This window comes from Panthera pardus, unplaced genomic scaffold (genome assembly GCF_024362965.1).
Source record: "Panthera pardus isolate Hobbes unplaced genomic scaffold, ASM2436296v1 HiC_scaffold_7, whole genome shotgun sequence".
Taxonomy (NCBI): domain Eukaryota; kingdom Metazoa; phylum Chordata; class Mammalia; order Carnivora; family Felidae; genus Panthera; species Panthera pardus.
Window position 1 is genome coordinate 58,560,047 of NW_026527002.1, and position 12,809 is coordinate 58,572,855.

The window sequence follows — 12,809 nt, forward strand, 5'->3', positions numbered from 1 at the left end:
GGGAAAACCAAACAAGGCATAATAGTTTTAATGAATCAAATAACTGAGGCAGATGGGAATTGCATGGCGGGGTATTGAGAAGAAGGAGTATGCAATAAAAGAAGTCTCAGGAGTCCTTTCAAGTCTTTGCTGAAGACACGTAAGTATACGCATAGGGTGAAATCCACCAGTCTTAGCAGGAGTGATCAGAGAACTAGGAACTAAATGATTTCCAGAGCAATCATAGTTCTGGAAACTGAATTTCAGTCAGTCAGAGACCACAGTTTTCAAAGATCATGTGGGGCACTCATAGAGACCATAAAAAGGTCTTACGTTAGTGTACACATAACATCATATGGCTTAAAAACCAGCCTCCAATGGATAAAATTAAACCAAAGTAACTTAACTACCTGCCAAAACCAGCTCCGGTTCTCTTTCAAGAAAGATAACAAAATCTAGACACACAAAAAAACAAAATTCAAAATATCCAAGATCAAAGAAGAAAGAATGTGTAATGAACACCCAGGAGAAAAATTAGTCAATACACACACACAAACCCCAGAAATAACAGCTAGAGATTAAAATAGCTCTTATAACAATGTGCCACTACTTAAGGAAAAATATGGACATAATATGCAGAGAAATGGAAATATAAAATGAACCCTAAAATAACGTCTAGAGATGAAAAATACAGTATCTAAAAGGTAAAACTGACTACATGAGATTATAGGAGTTCAGTCACTGTAGGATAATAATCAATGAGCACATTGGTAGAAACTAACTGAAAAGAAAGAAATGCACTGAACAAAAATTGAATCACAATGACTGATAAACAGTATCTAGTGGTCCAACATACATGTATCTAGGCCAGAAAGCAGTAAGTGATGAGGGAATGAGGACAAAAACATTTCTGGAAGAAAAAAAAAAGTAGCTAATCCACTATGGAAAATAATATGCAGTTTCCTTAAAAAAATTAAAAACAGAACTGCATTATGATTACGTTTTCCACTTATGAGTATATATGCAAAGGAAATGGAAGTAGGATCTGGAAGAGATATCTGCACTCCATGTTAATTTCAGCATTACTGACAAGAGCCAAGATAGGGAAACAACCTAAATGTCCATCAACAGATGAATGAGGTAAAGAAAACATTGTATATACATACAATATTTGTATGCCATGTGTGACAATGTGGATGAATGTGGAGCACATTATGCAAAGTGAAATAAGCTGGATGCAAAAAGACAAATACTGCATGATCTCGGAGTATGATGATGGTTACTGTGGGCTGGGAGGAGGGGGAAATGAAGATATGTGGGTCAGTGGAAACATAATTTCAGTTATGCAAGATGAATAAGTTCCAGAGACCTAATACGCAACACTGTGACCATAGTTAACACTACTTAATGGTAGATCTAAAATCTGCTAAGAGGGTGGATCTTAAGTGTTCCCATCACATACAGAAAAAGTAAAGCAAAGAGAAGGGAAGGGAGAGGAAGGGGAGGGAAAGGAAGATGGTAACTATCTGACGTGAGAGATATGTTAATTAGCTTGATTGTGGTAACTATTTCGCAAAGTAAATCTACATCAGATCACCAAATTTCCAACTTAAATATGTACAATTTTTAAGACTTTATTTTTTTTAGCAGTTTTAAGTTCACAGCAAAATTGAGGGGAAGGTACCAAGAGTTCTCATATACTCCCTACACCCACACATGCATAGTCTCCATTATCAAGATTTCTCACTGGAGTGGTGGGTACATTTTTTAAAATTGAGGAACCTACACTGACATATAATCATCCAAAGACCATACTTTGCAATACAGTTCACTCTTGCTATTGTACACTCATGGGCTTGGACATGCCTTGTAACTATCAATAGAGTATCATACACAGTGTTTTCAGTGCCCCTAAGATCCTCTGTGTTCTGCCTATTCATCCCTTATCCTTGTCCCAATCCCTAGCAACCAATGGTCTTTTTTTTTTTTTTTTAGTATAGTTGACACACAATGTTACATCCTTTTCATGTGTACAACATAGTGATTAGACAAATCATTATACATTATGCTCTATTCACCACAAGTGTAGGTATGTTCTATCTTGACACATCATTATTACAATACCATTGACTATATTTCATAGGCTGTGACTTTTATTCCCATGACTTATTCATTCCATAACTGGAAGCCTGTATCTCCCACTCCCTTTTACCCATGTTGCCCAACCACTAATCTTTTTACTTTCTCCATAGTTTTACCTCTTCCAGAAGGGCATATAGTTGGAATTATACAACATACAGTATTTTAGTGTTTTCACAGTGGCTTCTTTCACTTAGTAATATGTATTTAAGGTTCCTCTAAGTCTTTTCATGGATGGATAGCCTATTTCTTTTTATTGTAGACCAACATTCCATTATCTGAATGTAGCAGTTGATTTATCCATTCACCTACTGAAAAAATTCTCAGTTGTTTCCAAGTTCCGGCAATTACAAATGAAGCTGCTATAGATATCCGTGTGCCGGCTTGTGTGTGGTCATAATTTCAGCTCTTTCGAGTAAATGCTAAGGAGTTTGATTGATATGGTAAGGAAATGTTGAATTTTGTAAGAAATCACCAACCTGTCTTTCACAATGGCTATACATTTTGCATTTCCATCAGCAACGAATGCAAGTTCCCCTTACTCCACACTTTCATCAACATTTGATATTATTAGGGCTCCAGTTGTGGGCCATTCCAATAGGCGGGTAGTGATATATCATTGTTATTTTTTTTAACGTTTATTTATTTTTGAGACAGAGAGAGACAGAGTGTGAGCAAGGGAGGGGCAGAGAGAGAGAGAGGGAGACACAGAATCTGAAGCAGGCTCCAGGCTCTGAGCTGTCAGCACAGAGCCCGACGCAGGGCTTGAACCCACAAACAGAGATCATGATCTGAGGTGAAGTCAGACGCTTAACCCACTGAGCCACCCGGGTGCTCCTCTCATAGTTATTTTACTTTGCATTTCCCTGATGACATATGATGTGAAACATATGCATATTTACCATTTGTTTTTCTTCTTTGGTAAAGTTTCAGTTAAGGTCTCTGGCCTGTTTTTAAATTGTGTTGTATGTTTTCTTACTGTTGAGTTTTAAGTGTTATTTGTATATTTTGGATAACAGTCTTTTATCAGAGTTGCTCTTTGCAAATCTAATCTCCCATCAGTGGCTTGTCTTCTCATTCTCTTGACATTGTCTTTCACAGAGCAGAAGTTCCTAATTTTAATGATTTCCATCTTATCAATTCTTTCCTAAATGGACACTGCCTTTGGTGTTATATCTAAAAAGTTATCACCATATCCAAGGTCATCTAGATTTCCTTCTCTGAAATCTACAAGTTTTACGGTTTTGTGTTTTATGTTTAGGTCTGTGATCCATTCTGTGTTAACTTTTGTTAAAGATGTAAGGTCTGTGTCTAGATTTTCTTTTTGCAAGTAGATGTCTAGTTGTTCCAGCACTATTTGTTAAAAAGATAATCTTTGCTCCATTTTGTATTCCCTCTGCTCCTTTGTCAAATATCAATTTACTACATGTATTTGGGTGCATTTCTAAACTCTCTGTTCTTCCAACAATACCATATTCTTTGAGTACTGTGCCTTTACACTTTTTAATTGAATCTAATTGTAACTCTTCCTGATTATTTTTGTCCATTTCCATTATAATCTTAAATTGCTGATTCTGTTTGCATAATTTCTTCAAATGCCTGTTTAAAGATGTTTAATTCACTGTTAAGCATTGTGTGACACTCAGTTTTCTTTTGATCCTTAACTGTTTTCTTTGTGGGGTGGTTTCATCAGCTGAAATGTTTCGATTTGAAATTTTTTATAGAATTGTATGATTTAAGTTGATTGGTTTTTTTCTCTTTGTAGAAGGCTGTTGACACTGGTTCTAGTTCAAGTACCCATTTCTTCTGTCAGTCCAGTGAAGTATGATAATTTTGTTGATTGGTGGAATGGTGAGGGGTATTTGTTTCTTTCATTCCTGTAAGAATTTTAATTTTCCCCTCTTCTTTCTTCTTTACTTCACTGTCACTTAAATATGGGGTACTTGCACCTCCCTATGTGTCTGATCTTCCCCATGACAGTGCTTCTCTGGGGTTCCCACCTGTATCCTGTACACCTGCAACCTCCTACTTTCCAGTGAGCATTGTGAAGTATTGATTCCCAGACTTGCAGTCTGTTGGACCAAATGTTGGGCTGGGCTTTCTAGTGGTGATTTTGCCTATGTTTCATCTATGTTCTCCACCTTCTTCTTCTCTTTTCTCATATTCTGTTAAGTCCCCTCTCCCCTGACATGCGGGCATCTTGGGAAGAGTTCCGTTGGAATTTGGTGGTTGTAATAATCTCTGCCTCCAGGGATTTTTACAAAAGGTAGGCCATGTGTGTTTATCTCCTGGGATGTGCTCATTCTTTCTCCTTCTCCTCTCTCCATCTCTGCCTCTATCTCTTTATATCTTTCTCTCAGAAGATATAATGGCTGCCTCCATTATCCTCCAGACTCAGAAACTGTAGAAATGCATTATTAAAAAATCCAACTTTAGTATAAAGCTTACGATTTTATTTCTAACATTTATTATTAACTTAAAAATAATTGAATAAGGCAGTATATACTTTAAACATTTATAATTACATATTTTTCAAATTTCCCCATAATTTACTTTATTAAACTGTCACAGGATTATATTTTACTAATAAGAGAACTGTAACTAGTCAGGGACTTGACTAAAGCCCAAGAATAGTAAAGATAGACTTAAACTGAGCCTTTTGAGCGTGAATTTATTTCTAATCCTGCTAGACAATAGCTCCCTGGGTCCAGACATCTAATTGAACAAAGTATTATTTTTTTTAGTGAATACTAATCTTTAAGATAACAAATTATTATTTTTTTAGTGAATACTAATCTTTAAGATAACAAATTCTGACCTCATTAACAGGGGCATTCACCCTAGTTCACCTTGGTCATGAAACTGTTTTTACTTCACCAGATGTCTGAGCATTGCTCTTAAATTCTTTATGTGTGTAAACATAAATAACAGAAAATTCTTTTTATTAAGGTTTATTGAAAAAAACTCAAGTGGCCTCAAGGTCCTCTACAAATAAAATTTTATTGGATTTCAGTCAGTAACTATGATATTATGAAACATAAAATACCTACCATAACTTTGCAAACCAAGAGTTATAATGATTTGTTTACTTGAAACAAAAAAAAACATTTAATTTGTCTCAAGTTCAAACTCACACGCCTGCCTGACTGTAATTTTTATTCCAAATATAACATTGAAAAGTAGCATCTCTTGTCACTTACTAGCCTTTGGGTCTCTGCTTTTATGTTTAATTTAATATCGACTTGTGACTTCTTTTCCTTTTATAGCTGATAACAAATTAAAATAAAATAATGATTTGCTTTTATTGCCAGACAAGATGCTAGATGTCCTATTTGCCATTCATAGTTTATAAGTAACAGCATGCTTTAATAAAAAGTTTAATAAAAACACAAACAAAAACTAAAATGTCAAAATGCTTACCTTTTGCCATAAAACCATTAGTTCTTACCACATCAAATCGAAGAACACATCACTGGTGTCTACATAATTCAAACAAATATTTTGACAAGTAGTAAACTCATGAAGGAAGCATTGTATGTTATAAAAATGAAGCATTTAGTGCTATAGAAAGAAAGTTTCTTGTCAAAACAATGTTCATCATGCAGTTGTCCAAAGGAGTCCCATAGCTGGTGCTCACACTTTTATCTGCATTGCATGTGATTAGAAAACAAACAAACAAACAACAACGATGACAACAACAACAATAACAAACAGGGAAACCCAGGGGTGCCTGGGTGGCTCTGTTTCGGCTCAGGTCATTATCTAATGGTTGGTGAGTTCAAGCCCCGTGTTCAGCTCTGCACTGACAGGGCAGAACCTGCTTGGGATTCTCTCTCTGTCTCTCTTTCTGTCTCTCTCTTTCTGCCCCTCCCACACTCTCGCTCACTGTCTCTTAAATAAATAAAAAATTAAAAATCTAAAAATGCTAATTTGATGCTAAAATTGTTTTCAATTAGATATGAAATCCACATATATGTGGTTTGGCATAACTCTGATGGAAAAGAAAAGAAAAATTACGTTTTTGTCATTTTTAGGACTCTGAGTAAATACCAAAAAAACCCATGGTCCAGCCATTATTTGAAAATGAACAACTATTTGAACAATTGGTAAATTGAATATGTAAGTAGAATATTATTTCACAGAGTGACTAAATACAGCATGCTTAACTATTTTAATTGGTGGACCCAATCCCCTAGGGTTTCTTAGCTCATATTAAAAATCCGTGTTTATTGTTCTGTCTGCCCGTTATGTCCCCCCAGTCAGTACCTCGGCTTCATGTTTTCTACCTTCAGCTCAGGAAAAGCTTTTAATATTATAATCAGCAAAAACAGCTATTTTTCCTCCTTACTTTTATTCTAATTTGAAAATGTCCTTCCCTATAAACTCATGTCTGTTAAACCTTAATAGTGAAATATTAAAGACAAATGAAAAGACATTTTTCAATTCCTTGTAAATATTGCCTAATATTAGGACTTTGTTTATGAAAAGTATTTAAATGTGTTGCATTTCAGAAGTATGCTAGTAAGTGCTATATTAGAAAAATCTAGGGGCGTCTGGGTGACTCAGCCCATTAAGCGTCTGACTTTGGCTCAGGTCATAATCTCATGTTCCAGAGTTCCAGCCCCGCATCGGGCTCTGTGCTGACAGCTCAGAGCCTGGAGCCTGCTTCGAATTCTTTGTCTCCCTCTCCGTGCCCTTCCCCCACTTGCACTGCATCCCTCTCTCAAAAATAAATAAATATTAAAATTTTTTTTTTTTAAAAAGAAAAATCTAGGTATCTGCTTCATTTGATTGCTTGTAAGGTTACTGTGTGTGTCTATTAATATCAGTGAACCAATTTTCCTATAATTCCACTGAAAGAATATCTTACACTATATACTAGCATTGCTAGAAAATATCTCCAAAAGGAGTAAACCAGAAAATCATATGTGGCTTTACTAGATTATAATAATCATTTTGCCCTTCATTATGTTCACCACTGCAGAAAGAGCCTAAATTCTCATTGTCACTTTGAGCTCCCAGGTTCACTCATGCTTTTTCTTCTGTTTCAAATATCTAACCCGAAACCAACAGCGTAGTATTTAAGAGTTCAGAATTTGAAAGCAGATGGCCAAGATTCAAATGTCTAGGTTACTTATCATTTCTGTATCTCACTTTCTTACATGTTAATTGGGAGGATAATAATAGTACCATGTCATAGAGTTGTGAGATGTAAATTACTTAACACATGTCATGTGGGTAGAATAGTGTCTGATGTACATGAAGTATGAAATTATTAGCTATAATTATGATCATGTTTTTAATTATGAAGATCAACCTCTTCTACATGATTTTGCCTTTTTTATTTCTAAGGGATTTCTATTTGGTTCTATTATCTACTGCTGCATAACAGAGTAGTAGATACTATTCATTTCTATATCCTCTCCAGCTATTACCCTATCTCGGGTCCCTATCTCTCTCTTCTTTTCACACCCAAATTTCTTTAAAGGATAGCTGAGGAACTCATCTGCCAACAATATCCTGGATACTTCAAAGCTACAGAGAACTATGATGCCCCTAAAAGAGGAACAGGGGCAGGACCTGGGGCACACTGTTTAACTCTGAGCTGATACCCATTATATCCTTTTTATTACTTGACTCCTTTTCCTCTGCCTCTCTCATTAAAGTCACTTTATCTCACCATATAATCTTAGGTACTTTCTTCCTCTTACTCATCTACAATCCAAACTCTCAAGGAATCTTATCTACTCCCTTGCTTCACCACAAATTGATATTTCTATAATTTCCAAATCAAGAATCCATCTAATTTTTTCCCAGGCTTCATATCTCCACATGCTATTCAATACTTCCTCTATGTAACAGATGATTCAACATAAGACATCTAAAAATTCCAACTATTCAAGCACCCCATCACCAAATCTGATTCTTTTCCTACCTGATCTAACTCATTGCTTGCAACATCATGAATATATCTTTTCTTCCTTTCTAATTATTATAAAATAGCAGATATATAAAAAGCTATAAATAATAGCATAAAATATATAGTATACCACACCCAATTCAAGGAATAAACATGAAATTACTGAAGTCATCTGTACTATATTACCTTTGCTAAACCCAGAAATAACCATTAGCCTGGAATTAAAGATTTTTTTTTCTTGATGATAAACGTGTTAATGAACTCACTGATTCTTGATGTGTGGTTCAAAATAAATGAAGCTGAGTAGTGATTACATCATTTTAGTGGGTTTAAAATGGAGTTGAAGATACACCTCACATACGACATTGTATTTTATGCAGACTATTCATCTCTAGAACCCAGAGGGGGAAACTGAAGAATAACATAATCCTCATAAAGACTGTAGCAAGATAAATAAATAAATAAATAAATAAATAAATAAATAAAATGTCAGAGTTGAGCAATAGGCTGTTACAACATAGAAGAGAAGCAAGATCTAAAAAGATGAAGTGCTGGGCTTTTCTTGTTAACACAAGTTCTTTTCGTAGGTCTGCGTGTATTTTTTATGTCCTTGGTCACGTTACTCACTCATAAAAGCTGCATAATATGGAGAATAATACTTCATGTAAACTGGATAAAGCACTTTACAAAATACTGGCCACCCACCAACTTCACAGGAAGATCCTGAGGAATAATGAGATCATGTTTGCCAGGTTTTATGAGATCCATGGATGAAAGCAGATATAAAAGTAAAAACTCCTGGAAGAAATTCTGCTGTGTTCTGAGCTATACATAGACAGGTATAGTGTCTATGCAAGAAGAATATGTAGTTTTATGTGCTAGCTGAACTGAAAGACATTGTGTGAAGTCAGGTGTATAAAGTAATGAAATAATACCAAGGAAATGAAGCCAACTGGAGGGCAGGGGGATCTTTCCCAGAAAGCTATAGTAGGTATTATTAAATACTAATTTTTCTTCTTTTGCATCAATTCCTTATTGAGGAACTGAGGTGCATTATATTTGCTTTAAATTAGTATGCGTTAACAAGGAAGGATAGTGTCCTACTTTTCTGAATCATTCTTTGCGAGGGTTCTGACCAAATACCTATTTCTGGTGAGGAAAGGCTATTTTTCTCACAGTATGATGGAGGACTAAAAATGGAATTTCAAAACTTCTATTGTTCATTCCAGTTTCCTGTTCATTGAGCCCATCTTTCCAAGTACATATGACAGGAAAAAGTTTCATAAAGTAAATCAAAATTTCTCAAGCTTTGTTCCATGAAGCATTAGATTGAGATGCTCCATGAAAAACAGTAAGACTCTAAGACCTAAATAAATGAGTTTAATGTTATTATTCCCATTGTTCACCACATGTTTTTTGTAACAAAATACGTAGTTAATATTTTACATATTAAAGTCTAAGAACTTGTGTTGTTCTAGAACACACATTCAAAATTAATCAAAACTTCTTATAGGTGTGACAGTAATTCTGGGCATTTAAGGAGCAAGCTTCAAATGCTTTGAAAATTTAGAAAACTAGGCACAGCAACTTAAGAATGGAAAAACGTGGTGGGTAAAATTAGATAGAACAAAATTATATGGAGAAAAAATTACAAATGCTTATATTTGGTGTGTTGGAGTAGGGTGAAAGTGTACATTTTTTTGTAAATAATTGGTTTAATCTATACTATTGTGTGGGAGATTTTGAATAATTTTCTTCTTTAATGTGTGCATTTGACAATGGGAAGAATAACCTGATGTTAGGTCTGAAAATAGTGTAGAAATAATAACTTCATCCTGAATAACTTAAAATTTAACAAAAAGAGTAATACATCTTATTCTATGGGCACACAGACACATCCACACATACAAATATAAACACCTAGACTTGATATATAGCAATTCATTTTCTTTCCTAACTACAAAATTAACAAGTTTTTCTTTAATAAGCACATAAGTCAACCATTCCAAGACTCTCAATAACGTAAAATGTTAATAGTGTTTTGATTATGTTTGAGTAATTTTTTTTCTTTCAAAAATATAACTGATGAAAAGATCAGCACTCAACATACAGCAAACTGGAAAATAAATTTGAAAATGTTTCATAAGTCACTTCTCAAATTTTAAAAGCCAGAAAAAAATAAAATTCAATAGTACTAGAGGAAAATGTATTTATTTGAAAATCAAAAGCATGACAAATAAAACTCCAAATAAATAAAATGTTGATGCTCAGATCATAATATTACAGGCAAAGTGTCTAAATTAGGAAGTTCATTATCCTCTTAGCATATATACTACATTATTAATATAGTATAGTATTCATTATTTTGGCTCCCAGAATGCTGAAAAAAGAGAAAGAATTGGTTCAGTAGTAAAAATTCAGTATCTGAACCCTCAACTCACTCAGTTTGCACCACATCCATAAGTCTGAAGTTTCCTGTTATACACTGGTGCTGCGTTTTCTGTCTTATAACGCCATTGTGAGATTTAAAGCATCAAAAGCTCTAGTCTCAGTGTTAGAAGATCCAGGTGTTAGTTATACCCCTGGAAACTCAAAGCTTCATTTTATTTTTCTATAATGCAGAGATAAAGACACCCCTTCAAACACTTATGAGAACTAAAAAGGAAACATGGGGATTTAGTACTCTTAACTGTGAAGATCAAATCCAAATGTATATTGCACTTCTATTACTAACCTCAATTTTAAACCAAGTCTTACATGAAATCTTGATATTAAAAACAGGTCAAAATGGAACTAGTTATGGCAGAGCTACATTCCTGCTTCAAATTCTTCCAATCCTCGGATTCCTTCACCAGGAAGTTTCGTAAGACACCAAGATTCCCCCATCCCCAAAACAGCGTGAAAACAAGCTTTCCGTAACAAGTATTATTAATTTTTTATTCAAGTATAATTATAATCCAGTGTTTTATTAGTTTCAGGTTTACAATATAATGATTCAGCGATTCTATATATTGCTTAGAGCTCATCTGAATAAGTATATTCTTGGGGCACCTGGGTGGCTCAGTCAGTTAAGCGTCTGACTTTGGTTCAAGTCATGATCTCATAGGTTGTGAGTTCAAGCCCCTTATCAGGCTCTCTGCTATCAGCACAGAGCCCACTTCAGATCCTCTGTCCTCCTCTCTCTGTCCCTTCCCAGCTTATGCTCTTTCTCTCTTTCTCAAAAATAAATATTAAAAAATAAATCAAAGTATGAATAAGTATAGTCTTACCCCCTTTATTTCACTCATCTTCCCACCTACCTCCTCTCTGGTAACCACCATTTGGTTCTCTATATTTAAGAGTACATTTTGTTGGTTTGTCTCTTTTTTTCTTTGTGCATTTGTTTCTCCAGATCTGGGCACATGCCACCATATCATCCTGCCTTTCCACTCTCACCAAGTTATGCTTGAGTTGTGAAGAGGTGTTACTTTAGGAATAAATAAGAACTAGAAGATTTCATAAAGACTAAAATAGATCATTTGATCAATAATGATTTGGAAAGGCATAAAAGCTTAATATACACATTTCTATTATGTTCATTTAAATAGTTATCTTTCTTTTCACTTAAGAGTTAAGTATCACTCCTGCATGTGAACAGTACCTTCCATTTGTTATTTTGTTCATCAACTCTCCCTCTGATTCATGGAAAGAAACATGACATCTTCAGTTGGGCAGAAATTCTTTCATTCAAAGACCATTATTCTGTATTGAAACAATGGAGCAAACCTGAATATTCTGATCTTTAATCCTCAATTTAGGGCCAGTACCTCTGGAGGCATGTGTGGGACTGCAGACTCCATTCTACCGGTGATCTTTGACACCTACACTTTTGCAAATCAACACTCCAATTTGCAGTTTTGAGGCTGATGAAGTATATAAATTCCTTAATTAATGAGAACCATACACTTCACATCCCTGCTTTTCTTTTGATATTATAACTTTGCAGATGATTGCCAATCTCTTATATCATTTATTCCTTGTATTAATAAATAAAATCTTCAATATTAGTCACTATCAAAGACCTTAGAAGACAGGGTTAACCAGTGGGTTTGTGGGGCTCAATGTTGCTTGCAATAAAAAAATAAGTCCATCTTTTTTTTCTACCCTAATTTATATACCAGATTTTTATTACCATTTATGATATGATGTCTTGATGCATCCAGATCTTCTTCCAAGACCTATCACATTAATACTTAGATGGATCTCAGGAAGCCTTTAACTCACATACTGTTTTATAGGGGCACCATGATCTTGGAGCAAAGGTGTGCATCTCTGGTGAATTTGTGTTCTTTTTGGCCTACACTTCCAGTACCAAATTGTCTATCCATTAGAATTATCTTTGGCTTCATATATTAGATAACCAAATTATACTGCCTTAACCATATATGGCTTTATTTTCTTTCATAAACAATACAAACTGGTGCAACTACCAGAGGATATGATCAAGGAATCTTTCTCTTAATTCCACTTTCATTAATGTCTGTGTTTTGTCCAGCTCCTCACAGGAAGGATTTTTTATTTGGGGATAGCAGCTAATTCTTATGGGAAAAATGGTACAGCAGTATTTCTCCCATTAAAGCTTTAGTTTGGGATTAACATACCAAGATGATTGTTTTCTCAATTGGTTTCCAGAAATTTTTTTTTTTAAATATGATTCCAATGTTTAGAATTGACCGAAAGTGAAGTTGCACAATATTTGGAAGGTGAAAGTGAAACAGTATCCATTAAGTTC